The sequence below is a fragment of the Protopterus annectens genome, chromosome 3.part0 (assembly GCF_019279795.1).
Source record: "Protopterus annectens isolate FY-2018-M chromosome 3.part0, PAN1.0, whole genome shotgun sequence".
NCBI lineage: Eukaryota > Metazoa > Chordata > Ceratodontiformes > Protopteridae > Protopterus > Protopterus annectens.
Window position 1 is genome coordinate 1,751,818,600 of NC_056731.1, and position 19,486 is coordinate 1,751,838,085.

The 19,486-nt window shown below is 40.7% G+C and overlaps 1 protein-coding gene across 1 annotated transcript in view; it reads left to right on the top strand.

Annotated features, from left to right (window-relative positions):
- The window catches only part of LOC122797007 (myosin-10-like), an 862,491-nt gene that overhangs the window by 587,928 nt on the left and 255,077 nt on the right, over positions 1-19,486 (top strand). The gene's annotated exons all lie outside the window — the stretch shown is intronic.

Genomic DNA, 19,486 nt, shown 5'->3' on the forward strand with positions numbered 1-19,486 from the left:
GTTACTCCTTGAATTTAAAACTTCCTGTTGCTCCCTAAACCTAATACTCAAATCCCAGCTCCCTAACCCTAATTCCCATCAGTTGCTCCCTTAATCTAAAACTACCCATTGCTTCCTAACCCTAAAGACAAACCATACTCCTAACCCTAACCCTCATCCCCCTAGTTGCTGCCTAAACTTAACCACTAAACTCCCACAGCCTGTCACTCCCTCCCAGTGGCTGCTACACTTCTTTGCTTGAACTCAGCTATGTGTTTGAGTAACATTTTCACTTTTATCCCAAGGCTGCCATACTTACTTCACTCAAACTCAGCTACAAATGGCAGTCCCACTCTCTGCATTTGGCTGCTACACCTGGTTCAAATTCAAACTCATAAATGAGTTTCATTGGCAACCCATGCAAGTTGCTTGGCACATAACTAGATAGCTGTAAAACTCAAGCAATTAAAGTAGATGCTTTTTCCTTTCCAAACAGATGATTATAGCGTAAAACACTGAAATTTATACAAAAGTTACTAATTTGCTGGCAAAGACTGTAGTCTGTATAGACATGATTGACTAAAGCCAATATTTTTTTATGAGTCTTTTCTAAAGAACTGACCACAAATCAAGCCCATTTTCCTGAAACAGAAATACATTAAACTGTGTTTCAGCTGAATTCACGAGTCACTCATTTGTGTCATTTGGAGGTGGCAAGAGCAACTAGTCGAGCAACAGTAGTGCTGAAAATTATTTGTTTTGATGGGCTGCCTATCAGAAGTGAGGTACATAATAATGAGACTTGCAACACTTTAAAACATAAACTGCGATTTAATCAGAACAGCACACAAATAAACTTGTGTACTTTCCAAATGTCTTTGCAGGAGGCATCACCTGCCTTCAACAGAGTAGGAAGAGTATTCCAAGGTACTGCAGTCTTCATCTTCTTCAGTTTTATTATATTGCTTATACCTAAGCATTTTACATAAGTTTCAGTGAAGTAAAGAGAGTAGTGTGAAATATAAAATATATAATCTAAAACAATTGTGAAATGTTATTAAATGCAATAACCATCTGAATAAATTATTTGCAAAAATAGTAGAAAAACAAATAGAATAAACAAGTAATAAACTGAAAAAAAAGCAGATTAGATATGCTAACCATTTCAGATCTACTCCTTCAAAATGGTAGTGTCCTAGATTATGTAAAGCAAAAATAAAGGCTCACAAGTGGCCCTGACACCAAACACTTTGCAGCATTGTTAGACAAAGGCAATAAAAGTGATGCAAGGTAGAAGGAATAATAGTGGAAAGTATTTACATCCCCAGTCATTAAATGGACCAAGCTGAACTGAGGTAGGCTACCAACCACAACTCTGAGCTGAGATAACAGGTGACTAGAGTCTTCTGAGCTTCTGAAAAACTGTAAGTTGCCTTCTTTTTTGCTTATTTACACTGTTTACTGCACTTTTTATTGCCTGCCACCTACTTTAATACTGTATTTAAATACTGTGCACTAATCTACACTGTTGTACTGCATTTGTTACTTTCACTGTTTATGTATTTGATGATACTTTTTACTGTTGCAAAGCAATCTCTTCTGCTTGTTCAAGTTTTCCCTCCAAGTAGTGTTAAAATAACTGATGTTAGCTGTTTAAAACATTCTTTAGAGTCTCCTTGCTGATTTTCTGCTGTTTAAAATGTTTTTTTAGTATTTCACTGCTATTTTTCTGCTGTGTTAAACATTCTGTAGTGTTTCCCGCTGAAAGTAGGGTAGCTAGTAGCTATAGCATAGTACAGATACAGGTTTGCGGCATCTGGGTCTGTTTGTAGTGACTGTTTGTTCTGAGCATATTTTTCAGGTCATCTTTGATTGGAAAGGGCTTTTCTGCACTCTAATGAGAGGAGTGTGCTGATTGGACCTTGTCTGATGAAGGGTGGTTGTTCTAGGGTTCATTGGTCCTTTTGAACCTTTTTACATTTTTTTTCAAGTTTTTATCTTCTGGTATTTAAGCCCTGCATTTGAGCTGGTGTCTGCTTGTTGTATGCCACGCAGCATCATGCACTGCTGCACAATTGTGCGCCATAACCGGACAGATAAATTCAACAAATTTTGCATTAGATATAGCTGTAGCACATTAGTGTAGCCCTCATCCTTAGTATTTTATGGTTAAATAAATATTGCTGGTGAGCTGTAACCTATTAAACTACCAGCAGAAAACCCCTAGAAAATATATCCATCCACTGAGCTCCTCCTTGATCGATCCTGAAAAGCCCTCCTTTGTGATAACAGTCTTCAACCTAGCATTATGGACAGTTGGACTACCCTTGTTTCTCCTGCCAACCTTGTTGACTTGGGTCTCTTGAGGCAGTGTAGCATTTGCCTCATGTACACCAACAATCCTTTACTAATAACTCACTCTAGCACAGAGTGTCAGGATGTATTTAGCCCAAGAATCTTGAATCCATGCTCTCTTGCACTCAAAACTGTAACACTGAAGAGGTTGTCAACCCACACACCACTACAAATGCACATAGTACCACTACACATACACATAGTATGCATAAAACACAGAAATCACCATATGCGGAGGTTATCTCAAAAAGTACCAAAACGCAGGAGACCTCCAAAGTACAAGACTGCTACAACTAACACAGTTCCCACAGCACCCATGACACATAGTAACACCAGTGTCTCACCTACCAACCCCATAAGGTGTAACACTCAAAAAACAAATTTTCTTGTCATTGGAGACTCAACAGTGAGATACACAGATGCCCCACTCACCAGGTTGGACAAGGGAAAGTCACAGTTAGCTGCCTGTCCAGTGCCAGGATTCATCAGATCACACATGCACTCACGTCTCTCAGCAATAAGTACCATTATGACTCTGTCATAGTTTATATTGTAGTGAATGACCTGAGATGTACTTCACTGGACTGTATGAAGAGAGACATGACTGAGCTCTCTGAGTATGTCCCAGGTTGGTATGTCCCTAACCTTGAGAAGCATGCTACTGTCACCTAGAATGATGCCACAATATAAACAAAAATTATTGATTTCAATAATTAGCTTAGTTTTTGGTGTCATTCAAAGCAGATCCAGTTCCTGTCAGCCTGGGAAGCCATGATTGACAAACCTCATTGCTTTGCTAGAGACGGTTTGCATCTGGCACCACTAGGCTTTCGGCTGCTAGCAAAGGTTCTTGCCTTCCTCCATAGTGCCTTTTTTAGGCAAGGTCTCAATAAGAAACTTACCAACATGAAATTTGCCAGTCATAACAAAATAAGGTCATGCTGCTAAATGGTAGGAGCTTAAACCAAAAACTGCACTCCCTGAAAGCACTTCTATCGCTGGAAGACATAGATGTCTGTACAGTCACAGAAACCTGGTTCAAGACCTTAGAGAGTACCCCAGCCTTCAAGGCTACAATGCCTTCCACACCTTCATACCACAAAATGAACATGTGAGAACCAAAGGAGGTGGTGTTTCTATTAGAGATAAATTCACCTGCTGTCTATTTAGACTGGACAGAACCACGGAGTTACTCCAAGTTCAGGTTACAGTGGGTAAGATTCCCATTTAAGTCATAGCCAGTTATAGATCCCCCTCCATGGGTCATGATATGCATGAAGCTTACTTAACCAAACTGGAGACAATCCAAATAGTACCAAATGCTCTGGTTATGTGGGGATTTCAACTATCCTACCATCAACTGGGAAATCTATGATAGCCCTAACTCACTAGTGCAAAAGTTCCTTGACTTTGTTAACTCAAATGCCCTGGAACAAATTGTTCATACCTCAACAAGAGGAACTACTGTACTAGATGTGGTCCTCACTAACATGTCAAACAGATACACTGTCACAACTGTCGGACCCTCATTAGTTAAATCTGACCACAAATCAGTCCCCTTTGAGTTGGCACTAACACCAGAACTCACAAAGTGAGAAATCAAACTAAAAAAAGTCACCAAGGCAAATACCCTCTTAGATGAAGGTATAAATGCATTCCAAGCCCCACCCCCAGCAGAATATCGTAACTACACCGAGAAGCTTACACTAAAGCCCTATACAATCAATTGCATATGAGTATATACTCAGCTGTACCAGAAAGAGTCAAAGCCAGAGCCCCAAGTAAAAACAAGTCACCATGATAGACATCCAGCACCAACAAATGTTACAATAAATGCAAAAAGTTGCTGTCCAAGAAAACAAAGGTGAGGCCCCGACAATGGAAAAGCACCCTCCTCAACCTCAACAGGCAAATAAGACAACTTGTCAAATCGTCTAAGGGCTCTTTTGAGAAAAACTCAGCAAGCACAGCCAAGAATAACCATAAGGCCTTTTACAGCTACACAACTGCATACATAGCCTAAAGGTTAGACCCAAGCACATGCAGAGCTAGTGACTAACAGTATCACACACACTGACCCCACAGAGATAGCAAATTTGCTGGCAGATAGGTTTGGTGAAAATTTCACTCCCTTATCCACTCCAAACTTATCACAATCCTTCCCAACCCATCCCCTTCCCTACATATCTGAAGAGCAGGTTATCAAAGCCTTGTTCAAGGCAAATAACACAGCCTCTATGGGACCAGACAGCATCCCAGGCTGTCTTCTAACAGGCTAAAACATGAACTAGCTTCACCATTAAGTGCCCTTTTCAATCATAGCCTAACCACAGGCTTCGTTCCTGCAGAATGGATAATAGCAACAGTTATTCCCCTCCACAAAGGTGGCCTAGCAACAAACCCGGGGAATTACAGACCCATAACCCTGATGAGCCTCATTTGTAAGGTCATGGAATATATCATTATGGACCTCATAAATAAAGACATGGATTACCTCCAGACACTAGATCCAACCAAATTCAGCTTGTTAAATCTGGTGGATTTCTTCAAAAATGTGACCAGGGCCATTGACAAGGGCAGATCTGTGCACACAGCATACCTTGACTTGGTAAAGGTTTTTGGCACAATCCCACCCTCAGCTATTAGTGATAAGCTTAGCAAATTGAATGTAAACCTCTTTGTTGTAAGATGGGCTGCCAACTGGCTCACAAAACGGACACACACTATCTAAGTGGGAGACTCCACATCAACCAGCAGACCTGTCACCAGCAGAGTGCCAAAGGGGTCAGTTCTGGGCCCCCTACTGTTTGTTATATACTTCCCAGAAGTTCAGATCAAAGCAAAGGGGTTGTGGCTGACCAAGTTTGCAGACAGTATATTCCGGGAGGGTCTTACACAGACCAATTACTGGTGTCTTAGTCACAATCTCAAAATGGCTGTCAAGAAATGTGTCATCATTCCCTTTGACACAAAAAATGTCCCTTCACACTATCAAGTCAACAACAGTACCCTAAGTACCCATGAAGTGGTAAAGGATTTGGGATCACAAGTTGACTGTGACCTTAACTTTGACCACCATATGTCTACTGTAGTAAGGAAGGATTTCTACATAGTACACTTGATTAGTAATAGTATCACCTTGTGAGCAAAGGAGGTTATAACCCCTCTAAACTAATCTCTAATATGGCCCATAATTGAATATAATGCCTCATTCGGCATGTGCCTTACAAAGCATCTGCAGCAATTGGAGAGGTCTCAGAGGTTTCTAATAAAGAAGATCAAGGGACTCCAGCATGTGCGTTATACAGACCAACTAAAGTCCCTGTCACTATACTCTGTATCATATAGACTTCTTAGTGGAGACTTATGCCTGGCTTAAAGAGCAATCTCAGATCCAGACCTAATGAACTTGCATATCTGTAAATCAAATGGTACTAGGGCTACCCAATCTAGAGACCGAAATATGGCCTGCGACTTAAATAGGACATGCTGGAGGGACTGATTTGTCTCCCAGCAACTGCCACATCTTTGGAATAGGCTACCAATTCATGTGAAACAGAGCACCTCTATGACACTGTTCAAGAGGAACCTGGATGAGTGGATGGGGCACTGTAAATTCTTACCAAGGATAGTATCCACACTCCTCCTGGACACAGGCAGTCATTACTAGATTCAGTCTTGGGTACCGACTAGCATTTCTATGGTATTACATTGGGATGAAATGGCTAGGCTTGAAATGCCCTCTGGGTCGATAGCCTAGTAATCTCATATGGTCCTATGATCCTAAGATACATGGTTATATTCACTTCAATAAAGTTCAAATTTCAGTAACAAAATATAAAACTAAGAGACTGAAGGAAAACAAGTGCTGAGCACCACATCATAAAGCATATAGATCTCAATGACTTTACCAGCACAATAATCAGTGATGATAAATCTTCAAAACTCTTGAACTTGACTGAGCTGGCCAGCTGTATTAATTCATTCAACATGCAAAAGTTAAAGAAGGTCACATAGCATAAACAACCTAATGCTTTCTAGTGAAATGGCGCTAGATTATTAAAGTTCTTATTTTGCAGGCATATCCAGTGTAGAGCAGTTTGATAAAGCTGTACTGCTCAAGTACAAGTCTGTCAGTTAGTGCAGAATATTAAGACTATGAGCTGTTGACAAGGTACTTCTAGTGGTACGTGGTTTGGTTCCCTCAGCCTTCTTTTGCCCATTGTGTGACTTTAATCATGTCACTTAATAAGAAAATATTTGGGCAGATGGGAAGCTCAAAGAGAACCAAAAGACTGGTGTCTTCAGTAAAATGCAGACAAAAAATGAGATTTTAGTAACTGCCAGCAATTGTCAATGTTCAAAGAGACTCAAAATGCCAGTACATTTGATAAAGTTCCATCACAGGTGACAAATAGAAAACAGTTCAATGTGACCTCCAGTGCCAGCATCTCCTACTAATTCAAGGTCAACACTCTGGCACAAAAGTTCAAAACACTGTCTTTTCCAATAAAGTGGTGGGATTACCTTCAGAACTCATTTGAAGATATCCAGTAATATCAATGTTAAAACTAACACAGGCACTCATAATAGTCAGAGAGAGAGAGAGGCAAAATGAGGCAACATTAACTAAAATGGAAAGTTAGAGGCATCCTGGGCAGTTACTTCCTGACAACCTGGGCTAACAGTTCAAGAACAACAGCAGTCAGAGTTGGTACATAGTCCCCATATTTGCACTATTGTGTAGTTTCAAGGACTGCAGTTACTGTCCTTGAATATTCAACAGACACTTGCTCAGATGACATATAGTAAGGGTGATCTCCTTAATAATCTTTGTCCCTCCCAGTTTATATGATGTTATAGTAGTTCCTTTCATTTATGCCCCTAACTGTGTGGACCTTGTAAATGTGCCATAAAGATGCAAGGTGCACTCTAGCACAGCTTATACCATGGAGAGTTGCCTGTTATCAGTGAGAATAAATATTATTTCATCATTTTGATGCTGACTCAATTTTTATGAACAGTATAGTGAATATATATATATATATACAGAGAGAGAGAGAGGGAGAGATGGATATACATATATATGTATATATATATATATATATACACACACACATATATATATATATATATATATATATATATATATATGTGTGTGTGTGTGTGTGTGTGTATTTTTTTTATTTATTTATTTATTTATTTATTTACCAGGAAATTCCAACTGGACGCAGGTCCTTTTTCAGCGGATCCTAGGGAGAAAAGCTCCACATCATGTACATGATAAATAGAAATACAAAGTTGCAGCAATAGTAAACAACATATATATATATATATATATATATATATATATATATATATATATATATATATATATATATATATATATATATATATATATATATGGTTACACTTCAGAATATCGAACGTCTAAGATCTCGAACTGCACATGGCCGAGACCATATGATGGAGATTTCAGAAGCTCAAAACTCTGAAATAAATCCAAAAACAAAAAAAAAAAACCAACAAACAAAATGTTTTGCAGGTTCCCCCCTGCGACCCCCACACCCCCGCTTCTTAAATATACCAACTCCAAGATCGCACTACAGCGAGGAAAAGGGAAATCTCCCATTCTGCACTGTATGCAGATCTCCATTCAGAATTTCAAGCTTCTGAAATCTCGATAATATGGTCTTGGCTATATGCAGTTCGAGATTTCAGACGTTCGATATTCTGAAGTGTAACTATATATATATATATATATATATATATATATATATATATATTTATACATACATGCATATATATATATATATAGATATATATATATATATAGATATAGATATAGATATAGATATAGATACTCATACATATATACAAAGGAATAAACATACTAAGTATTGCTGATTGCAATATCTTAACATTCCAGTCTAAAATAAATGAATGTAATAAGTAAATCCGCCAATGGCAGCTTCTTAAAGTCAAATAAACTATAAAGTAGATACTGATCTTGTTATCATTTCACGTCAAGAGAATCCAAAGTTATCCAGGTATTCAGGGTTCTTGCCTCAGCTATAGACAGCATATGTGATAGTTTGTCATTTATAGCAAAGCATACGTATTTCGCTAGTTTTGACTTATATGCACATAGGAGAGATTCTGTCTATTTCCCTAACACATATTAGGTTATGCAATGTACAGGCCAAGGCTGGCCACCCAAGTATTCTGTCAAAAAATACAAGAATAGTTTGAAGCAACATAGAGATGTTATTTGTTGGTAGTGTCAAACTGATGCCAAAATGGCCTTTTTTAAATTGACAGGCTGTAAGACTTACGTAATAATCAGTTGAAAACAAAGTTGAAAAAGCATAAAGGGACTTGTGGTGAAGGCAATTTGCCTTAACCATGCATTTCATTGGCTTCCCTGGGCAACATTAAGAAATTCTGCTCTTAATCAGCAGATTCTGAAGGAATTGTTTACAGTTTGTGTCTAAAGTCAGCTAGAGAGGTTGCAAAACCCCTGAATGTCTGCAGCAATGAAAATTAAAAGAAAGACAGCTGTAGACTGAAAAATATCAGTCAGAAGACCACCCACATGGTATTTTCAGAATATCTATCAAAATTCTAAACCTACAAGAATTAGAAACAGAAACTGAAACAGAAAAAATAATCTGCAGCCTTTCTTTGCTCAGTTGTTCCCTAAACTCAATCAGATTGATAAGGAGCTGGGTGTGTATTTTAAGAAATCAGAAGTTGAATTTTCAAAAAAAATGAAATAGACATCCAGTCAGAAGTAGTAGACAATCAAGATAGACTTGTGGAGTTACAAACCAAAATAGCTTGTTTGCAGGACAGGGTAAGAAGGAAGAAAAATCACTTTTAGACTTGAGGAGTTCCAAGCAAAAATAGATTATTTGCAGGACGGGGTAAGAAGAAAGAACAATCACTCTAGGGAAAAGATGAAGATAACAGCCTTGATGGACTGGTTAAAATGTTACTGTCAGCCTGGGTTAGACTGCCAGAAATAGAGTTGGACATTGAACATGTTACCAGAATGTACATTTCTAGAACTCATTCAAATCTCAAAAGACGAAGACAAATGATAATCTTGTTTTTGACATGCATTTAATAGTGTAAATACCTATTAATCTTACAAAAACTGAGAAAGATAATTGCGTGCAATTGTTAACTAATCTACTATTTACAGGACTTCAGTACTAAACTCTGGAGGAGAAAATGGTTATTTGATTTATTTTAATTATGCAGCAATGCAGATTTGAAAAAAATGGGTGCAAAATAACATACTGAGCTTTTTTTTAATTCATATATCTTCAAGGCTAAAACAACTTTCCTAGAAGCTAAGAAGAAGTTGACTGCAGTACAAATAGGTGGCTGCAGAGCAACCCTTGTCTTCACACAATCAGTGTAGAGAGGAGATAGGAAGAATAATCAATGACAAGGGAAGGGCTTGTGGTTAGGAAAACCACAGAGCCCTTTCCCTTTTCTGTTTATGAATGCTGCAGTATAAATGTGCTACGTTATCATCCAATCTCTAAAACCAAGAGTACCATAGGAAAGTGAGAAACCCAATTAAAGATGTGTAAACATGTAATAGAATTTTAATTATTCTTTAGTACAAAGGAAATGTATTAGAAAGAGTGTGTGTTTAAGTAGTTTTTCTCGTGGCTATAAACAGCCTTTTTTCTATTGTTGGCCTCGTGTGTTTTGGCCATAGTTTTCTGTAGAGAGTGTGTTTAAATAGCTTTCTAGTGGCTATATACAGCCTTATTTCTAGTTGTTTAACATTTTTGGATTCTGTATCTCAGGCTTGTGTGTGTGTGTGTGTTTAGAGCCTAGTAGCTTTATTAATATCTGGTTTGCATGTTATAGTAGTTATTAAAAAGAAAAAAAATGGCAGATGATAAGGAAAAACATCCCAAGTCGGGTTTTAAAAAATGCCCAAACTGCAATCAGAAAATGTTAGTGACTGATGGACATGTTACCTGTGTGTATTGTTTAAGGGCTGTCCACTTACAAGAATCTTGTGCTGTCTGCCATTCCTTTTTATCAAGAGTGTTGTTAGAGAGGAAGAGGAAGTTAATGAACAGGAGTTTGCTTCAACACCCCTTTCAAGAGGCTTTGAGTGACCAGGATGTAGCTTGCAAATCTTTTAAGTCCTCTAAGTCCTCTGTTGAATCTAAGGACTCCAAGCACTCAAAAATATCAAAAAAGTCTTTTGACTCTTCGACATCGGCTCCACAGACTTCGGAGCCGACTGTCTTTTCTTTTCAGAGCCGGCCCACAGCCTTGGAGCCAGTATCCGAAGTGCCTCAGTCACCTTTGCCCCAGTCAGCACCATCAGTGCATTCATCTGGATCATCTGTCAGCCTTTCAGCTTTGGATATTGATCGATTGGTGCAGAAACTTTTACGGGCACCAGGTCTTGCTAAATTGTTGTCAGCTCTGACCCAAGTGGCTTCGGAGCCGAAGACCACTAGTCCTGCTTTGGTTACTCCTCCTCTGAGCCGTATCAGCCCTTTGGAGCCAGAAGAAGCAGACCTGCTGATTGTGGAGCCTTCTGAGCCGAGACCTGCTCCAGTGTCCTTGGCTCCATCCACTCTGATGTCCTCAGCACTAACTGGAGACTCTAGGAGCCGACACTCTCCAGTCGGATCTGGGGAGGAAAATCAGACCGACTTGTCGCTGCTGACTCTTCTTCGCGGGGCTTCAGCTCGGATGAGCTCGGCTCCTACCTCCACCTCAGACCCCACTGCCTCAGTGTGGGAGGGTTTGACGGTTCCCTTGGATCTGTTGATTCCTTTTCCCATTGGAGCTGTGGTGCCTTCAAAGCCACGAGGAGAGCTTTGTCTCCCAAGAAATCCTTGACTTCAGGCCTTGCTTCCTCATCCCCTAAAGTGCCTGTGTCTGCTTCTGCTTCCATCATCCAAGCTAAGTGTAGAGACCCAGTGCCTCAGGTAGCCCCACAGGGTGCCCCCTGCTCTTCTGAGACTACCCCAGAGGCTCCCACTGAGGAGGTTCCCAGGAAGAGATTGTGCAAGAGGAGATACTTGGACTCCCCACAGGAGCCTTTAACATCTGACACTGACTTGGATGAGTCAGAAGAGTCCCCACGATCCCCCTCTGAGGATATCTCTTTTGCTGAGATACTTGAGATCCTTAGGCAGAGGGGTGATTGGCAGTCCAAAAGCCCTGCTGAGGATGAGTCAGTTCTCCTGAAGGCTTTCAGATCTCAACTCTCCACCTCTTGGGTGTCTCTGCTCTTCGATGAGCTCATGCAGTTGGTTTCTCAAAGGGCTTGGGACTAACTGAAGTCCATGGACCCTGTCCCTAGGAGGCCTAACAAGTTTATATCAGCCCCACCAGACAAAACTTTCTTAACCAAAGGAGTCCCAGTTGATGCCATGGTGGTGGCGGCCACCAAAAAGGAAATGTCTGAGACTTCCTCATCTATCCATCCTCCTAATAGAGAGTCTAGGATCATGGATAGATATGGGAAATGCATGTTCCGTTCAGTGACTTTTGCTCTCTGTTCACTGAACTACTTAACCCATTTTACTAGGTTGCAGAGAGTTCTCCTTAAGGAGTTGGGAGATACTCTTCAGGGTACAGTAGCTGCAGGTGCCTCTGACAGAGTTGCTGCCCAGCTTTCTACCCTAAATTCTATTGTCAACTTGTCCATGCATCTCATATCCTATGCAGCTGATGGAACGAGCAGGGCAGTGGGTACAGGAATTGCTCTTAGAAGACATTCCTGGATGCGCTTGTGTTCCTTCACAGAGCCCTTCAGATCATCCTTCGTTAACATTCCGTTTGATGGCTCATCCCTTTTTGGGCCTAAAGTGAAGGAAACCTTGACCAGGTGTGAACAGGAGGGAAAGACTCAGCCGTCGAAGTCTATTTTTCCACCCCTACCTAATCTTATCCCAAAGGTCAAAGGGGAGGGAAAATGTGGTTCTGGAAAGCCCAAGGAGCCTTTCAGGACACACATGATGAACCCCTCTCCAGGGGCAGAGGAGGGGGTAATAGTGGAAGATGCCGCCCTTGAGGCAGAGGGAGGTCAGCAACATCAGGGTGACAGAGATCACTTCTCTGGGCAACCCTATCAGCACTCTTGAAAGGAGGCCCGACTGTCTGCTCTGGAGGCAGTCGGGGGTCACTTATCTTTGTACCCAGATGTCTGGTAAAAAATAACAAAAGACAGCTGGGTACAAAGTATCATTTCCTCTGGGTACTTCATACCATTCGCCAGCCCCCCCCCCCCCACCATCCATAAGGAGAATCCTGGACGTTCCAGCCAGTTACAGGGAACAAGCAACTGTAGAGGTCCGAAAGTTGCTACAAAAAAGAGTCATCCAGACAGTCCCAGCAGACCAGACAGGATCCGGAACATACTCAAGATTCTTTTTGGCGCCAAAGAAAACAGGGGACTGGAGACCCATTTTGGACCTCAGCAGACTCAACCAATATGTAAAGAAAGAGAAGTTCCGGATGGTCATGCTTCAGTCTATACTTCCCTTCTTAGAGAAAGACAATTGGATGTGCTCAATAGATCTCAAGGATGCGTACTACCACATAAAGATGGCCAGGCCATCCAGAGATCACCTGTGTTTCCGGCTGGGGGCCAATCGCTTTCAGTTTAGAGCCCTGCCCTTTGGTCTCACTACAGCCCACAGAGTGTTCAGCAAATGTATGGCAGTGGTCACGGCTCACCTGAGATGTCTAGGATTCCAGGTGTTTCCGTACCTAGACGATTGGCTCCTTACCGCCACCACCAGGCATCAACTTATTCAGGCAAGGGAATACACTCTGTTACTCTGCAATCATTTACGTATTACAGTCAACTCAGAAAAGTCTGGCTTGTCACCATCGCAGCATAACGTTTTTATCGGGGCAGAGCTAGACACCTCAACCACCACTCTAAGCTACCAATCAAAAGAGTCTTTCTTCTTCATCAGCATGTCAGCACATTGGTATTGAAAGACAGAGCACCAGCTTCAGAAGTTCTGAAAGTATTAGGTATGATGGCTGCAGCAATCCTAGCCATACCATTAGCAAGAATGCATATGCGGATCCTTCAAAGGCTGTTGGTCACCCAATGGTCTTACCAGGGACTACCCATGGACCACACGATATTGATTACAAGCTCTTGCAAGAAAGATCTCCAGTGGTGGTTGACGTCTCTTCATGTCACCATAGAATGCCCCTTTGTTCTACCCCCTCCAGTAGCCACTGTGACCACGGATGCTTCCCTGATAGGGTGGGGGGGGATTTCAGGGAAAGACTGCCCAAGGCACATAGACTAATCAGGAATCACACTTGCATATCAATGTTCTGGAGATGAGAGCAGTACTTTTGGCATTGTAGTACTTCCATGACTCTCTTCCTCTAGGAACGATTGCGATTCAGACAGACAATATGTCAGTAGTCTGGTATTCGAACAAGCAAGGGGGAACCAGATCTTACCCCCTTTGCTGAGAAGCCCTCAGAGTTTGGCAGTGGGCTGTTTCCTCCCAGTGCTTTCTGTTGGGAATGCACATCCTGTGGAGATCCAACGTGATAGCAGACCAACTGAGCAGGGCAATCTTGTTGCCACACGAGTGGTCCCTCAAGAAAGCGATTGCGGACAGGATTTTCCACAAATGGGGCCAGCCTTGCTGCGACCTTTTTGCCAGTCACATCAACACAAAATGCAGAAGCTACTTTGCCCTGATTCCCCCTCTGGGAGAAGCCCCGAGGATCACACTCGTACATGATTGCCCCCCCCCGGGTCTCTTCTATGCATTTCCACCAATCCCATTGATACCCAAGGTTCTACAGAAAGCAAAATCCCTGGGAAGGACCATCATCCTTATAGCCCTTCATTGGCCTTGGCAGATTTGGTTCCCATTCCTTCAATATCATCTCTTAGAGGATCCCTAGATTCTGGAGCCAGTTCCAGACTTTCTGACACATCCCTCAGGGGACCTTCATCCCTCTCTGCAGACACTGAAGCTGACAGCTTGGCTGCTCCAGTTCCCCTCATAGCCAGGCATCATAACTTTTCCAATGAGTCAAAACAGATCCTTTTGTCTTCTCATAAGCCGTCCACTAGAAGATTATATTTTAGTAAGTGGAAGAGATTTTCCATATGGGTTTCTAAGCAGAACATTGATCCTTACCAAGCCCCCTTGACATACATACTAGAATTCTTGACTATGATTTTTAACAAAGGAGTGGCAGCAGCAACAATTTGGGTCCAGCTGGCTGCTATATCTAATTTTCATCTTGGGATTGATGGGTTAAATATCATGTCCCACAAGTTATTCAAGGCCTTTCTCAAGGGGACATTTCATATGAGACCACCTGTGAAAACTCCCTATTCTCCATGGAATCTAAATTTTATGCTTTCACGTATGATTCTCCCTCTGTTTGAACCAGCATCATCTTGTGACCTCAAATATCTGTCATTGAAAACCATTTTTCTGGTAGCTATTACTTCTGCCTGCAGAGTGTCAGAGCTTCAGGCTTTGTCTATCAGCCCTACTTATTTGATTTTTCATGCTGACAGAATATCACTTAGGACAAATCCCTCCTTTTTTCCCAAAGTTTGTTCAGAAACTAATATCAACCAAGTTATTGAGTTACCAATTTTCTTCCCTAATCATTCCAACAAGTTGGAGTATATGCTGCACAAACTTGATGTTCACAGACAGCTCAGATTTTATTTGGATAGAACAAAAGATATCAGGAAATCAGGCCAGCTCTTTGTTTCATTCTCTGAATTCAGGAAAGGTAGAACAGTGGATAAAACAACTCTATCTAAATGGTTATCTGATTGTATCACCTTTGTCTATTCAGCTGCTAATATACCTTTGCAACACAAGATTAAAGCTCACTCAACCAGAGCATTTTCTACATCCTCTGCATTCCAAGCCAAACTGTCCCTTGATAAGATTTGTGCAGCAGCCACTTGGTCAAAACCTCATACCTTTATCACTCATTACAAAGTTGATAAGGCCTCCAGGGACAGGGCTTCCTTTGGGTCTATGGTCCTGAAGAATGTACTCCCATGAGCCACCCGAGATTGATGGTGCTATGGATGCTACCCATCAGTCAGGAATGAACAGCGAGATTGAACATCTTCACAATAAAAAGTTATGTACTCACCATAACGTTCCATATGAGTTGTTCATCTTGCCTTCATTCTTATGTCCCTCCCTCCTTCCCCCACCTGGATGATAGCTGACCTAGGTGTTGGTCTCATTCTGGTTACTCAATTTCTTCTTCCTTTCCATAGGGGGATAGCTAATTTATATGGTTATAGTACACGCAGCAAACAAGATCTGAGGTAATTCACAATGCATCATGGGATAGGGGCTTGGCCTTGAGCTAATGGAAGACCTCAAGCTTTGCATACGGTCGTACCGGAGCGGATGGATCTGCTCCGAACCCATCAGTCAAGAATGAAGGCGAGATGAACAACTCACATGGAACATTATGGTGAGTACATAACTTCTTATTTCATGCTGTTGAAGGCATCCTAGAATATTGTCTGGGGCCACTGATGCAGTGTTCTTGGTCTTAGAGAGAGCATTATGGACCTATTCCCTAGTGATAGCAGGGGACTTACATTTAATGGTATTTCATGAGGGAAAGTTGAGGGGGGAGAGAGGGATAAAGTTGGAGACTCAATGCTATTTCATCTTTCACAATGGTGAAAATCTACAGATCACCTGTGGGTGTGAGTCCTGCTTATCCAACCCCTTCCTCCTTGCTAAGAGGAAAAAAGGGTCAGACATAAACATACCAAATAGATAGTCCTGAAAAGAACTGTTAGGAGGCTACAGACCTTAAAATATTTTTTTTAATTAATTTTCCTACTGATCTAGCTCACTTTGACCATCTAAAAAAATAGTAAAGTAATCCTATGTTGGTGGCTGCATGTCTTCTTTCAATAAAGCATGGAGACTGTTTAAGAGCTGAAATACAGATCCTTTATTAATATTTAGCTTAGCCTAGTGCAACAGTGATTTAATGATGAACATAATACAGTTGTGTTCAGATAGATTACTTTTGCAGTACAAACATCTTCCCTCCTTCCCCTTTCTTTTTACTTGATTTTATGCCAGAGTGTGTTTTTTTTGTCTTTATTTTAATTTTTCTTTTTTCCTCCTCTGTTGGCACCTATCTGTCTGGCAGGATGCAAGCTTTCCTTGTTCTGAGGCAAGAAAGGTCTAAGAGTTTGATGCACTAACCACTTAACCACTGACGTGTGAATGGTACCCTGAAGCTTTGGTCATTCAATCCTGGGCAGGATACATCCCATGTAGCCTAGGGTGTTGCAACAGTGATCTATTTGAATGTCTACTGTTATGATAAGTTTACTTATAGAACTGGTGAGAGCTAAGCTGCATAAGCAGGTTGGGTATGTGCTGAAGTTTGCATTTGCCTTCCAAAGGCAGTAATTTTACAGCTTTCAAGGTGTGCCATGGGGTGGCTGGAGTTAGGGCACACTCCACAGAAGCAGTATGACATTACACCAGCATCCTTGATTGTCTTACCATTCCTAGCCATGGGTCAAATTGAGCCAAGGGCAGGCTAAGATGGATCCAGAAAACCCAGTGAACAAGGAGTAGAGCTGGTGGCAGCTAATGGTAAGCTTTGGTAAGGAAAAATATTTAAGTGGTCTGAGAAAAAAATCTGAAAATGGTCTGTAGTAAAGGGAATGAATGCACAAAACAATGAAGGAGACATTCAGCTAGGTCAATCATGTCAGGAGGTGTGTCAAAAAGGTATGCCTGACTTAGGACTGAGTCCTTTCTAAAGTGTGTCAAATGTTAGTTGTTAGTTTTCCTGTTACCAAGAGTTGCTATTTGGCCAACCTGCTAATAACATTATTATTTTTCTTCTAGGTGCTGTTTGCTTCCATGCTTGCTAACCATCAAGCCTCCTCTAATCTTACTTGAACCTGCTCATTCCCCTGTAGTGCATATCCCCAGCACAGGTATGTCTGGAGTGGCCATAATCCAGGTGGCTATCCCATGTACCCTTTCTGCCATCCTGGCAATAAAGGCATATGGTATAGGTCCTTACCCCCCCTCTCTTGGGCAGTAGATGAGTGACCTACTCCACTGTTAGAGCTGCTATGCCTTTCCTGTACAACTGCATGCTCCCATGTACCCATAATGAAGGCTACTGCATATATATAGAATTGTGGCATAATGCTTGCCTCAGGGCTACCCTTGCATAACTGCCCTTCTGATGAATTGTGGTCATACCACTCAGCTGTAGAGATTTTTGCAGAATGCCCAGATTTTTGTTTCATATTTTTGGTCTGTTTTTCATAAAATTGTGTTTTTTTTCTGGCAAATTAGTGGCAAATCATTAAATATTGAAGTTAGAAAATAACAGCCATTTGAGTTTCAGACATCATACCCTTCAGAAAATTCATGCTAATGCAAAACATGTTATTCTATCAACTTTCTAAGTTTGTAAGAGCAATATTTAAAAATTGTGCCTATTTTTGGCCCTTTGTCCCACTTTTATTTAGTGCTCGGTCCAGATTGTGTGCTCTAGGACATTGAGAGGTATGATTGTGGTATTTTACAGCTTTGATCTGGCCTCCTCTCCTCCTGGATAAGTACACCCATCCTCCCCACACAACAGACTCCTAATAGCTTTATCTATCTATAGCAACAGAGCTGACTAATTACATTGTAACTGACCTAGAAAACAAGGGTAAACAAGATCCTCCTTTAAAAAAGTAGAGCAACTTCAGAGAAATTACATACAATCATAAATCTTTTATCAAAAAAAGGTACACCTGTCTTGGAACCTTGTGGACAAAAACAGTACAGAGCAAAGTAGTCCACAACTACATTAGAGTCAGGAGAAAAGAGTGCATCCCCCACATGCCATCACAGTCCTTCTAAGTGATTAAATGTGGTTACTTGTCCCACCTCCATAGTACAACTCAGAGGCAGTTTCCAGCTTCATCTGTTAACTCGGCAAGAAGTAACCATAGACAAAGGGGGTTTGCTGACAACAGTGTAGTGTTATTGAGCAGAATTTATATATTTTACATATATATCACATCACATCAAGTAATGCAGGCTTTGTTACTATTGGTCAGTTGCCATTGAAAAGGTAATAAAGTAAGTGCCACCCACAAACAGCCTGCAAATTCTGCTCTAGTTTGTTTCCAGTTTTAAAAGGATAACAATGAAAACCTAGTTTCAGACTTGTCAGATCTGAACATTTTAAAGAACAACAAAGAAATTCAGGATGACAACATTAAAAGCGGTGCTGTATTGCATAAAAAGGATAATATCTTTTCATCACAGTCTGCATTATTGTGGCTAGTAACATCAAAGCAATAACTGAGGGTAATAGACATTAATAGTATGACTGGTTTGTCAAATACCTGTATGTTTTTGTTGGCTGCTTTGGGACTCTGGCATTAACAGGATATCTAAATTTTAGTAATTGCATAGACATATGTATAGCATAGCTCTCAACATCTTTGTACAAAAAAATCTGGACAGAGCCAAAAATAAATGAGGGAGGGACAAAGCATCAAAAATAGAGAAAACGTTTAAATATTGCTATTATAAACTTAGAAAGTTGCTGGAATTTCTTCTGTTATTATGCATTTTCTGAAGAATATGAAGTCTAAAATTCAAATGACTGTCATTATTTAGTAAATTTAATCCTCACTGATTTACCATAAAAATCTGGAAAATCACAAATTTTATGAGGAACAGACCAAAAATATGCTGCAAAAATCTGTAGAGTTGAGAGGTGTGTAGTACTGCTGGTGCCTATATTAGTTTTGCCATGTCAGGATATTTTTTTTCTCCAAGTTTGTTAAAGTGTAGAGTTAGTATATCATAGAAGGATATGGGGGACTTGGCCCATTATAAAAAATGTTTAAGTGTTTGTCCTTGTTAAGTTATTTGTTTATAGTTTGCATTGAAGTGTTTGGCATTTTTGTTGAAAGTGGGTGTATTGTATATGGTTTGCAATACTGTAGAATTCTGTAATTAGTAGGGTATTGTTTATAACATGCTAATTTACCTAATATAAATCCCACAGAGGGGAATTTTTATGTGGCAACTCTGGATATAAACGATACTTACTTGCATATTCCAAG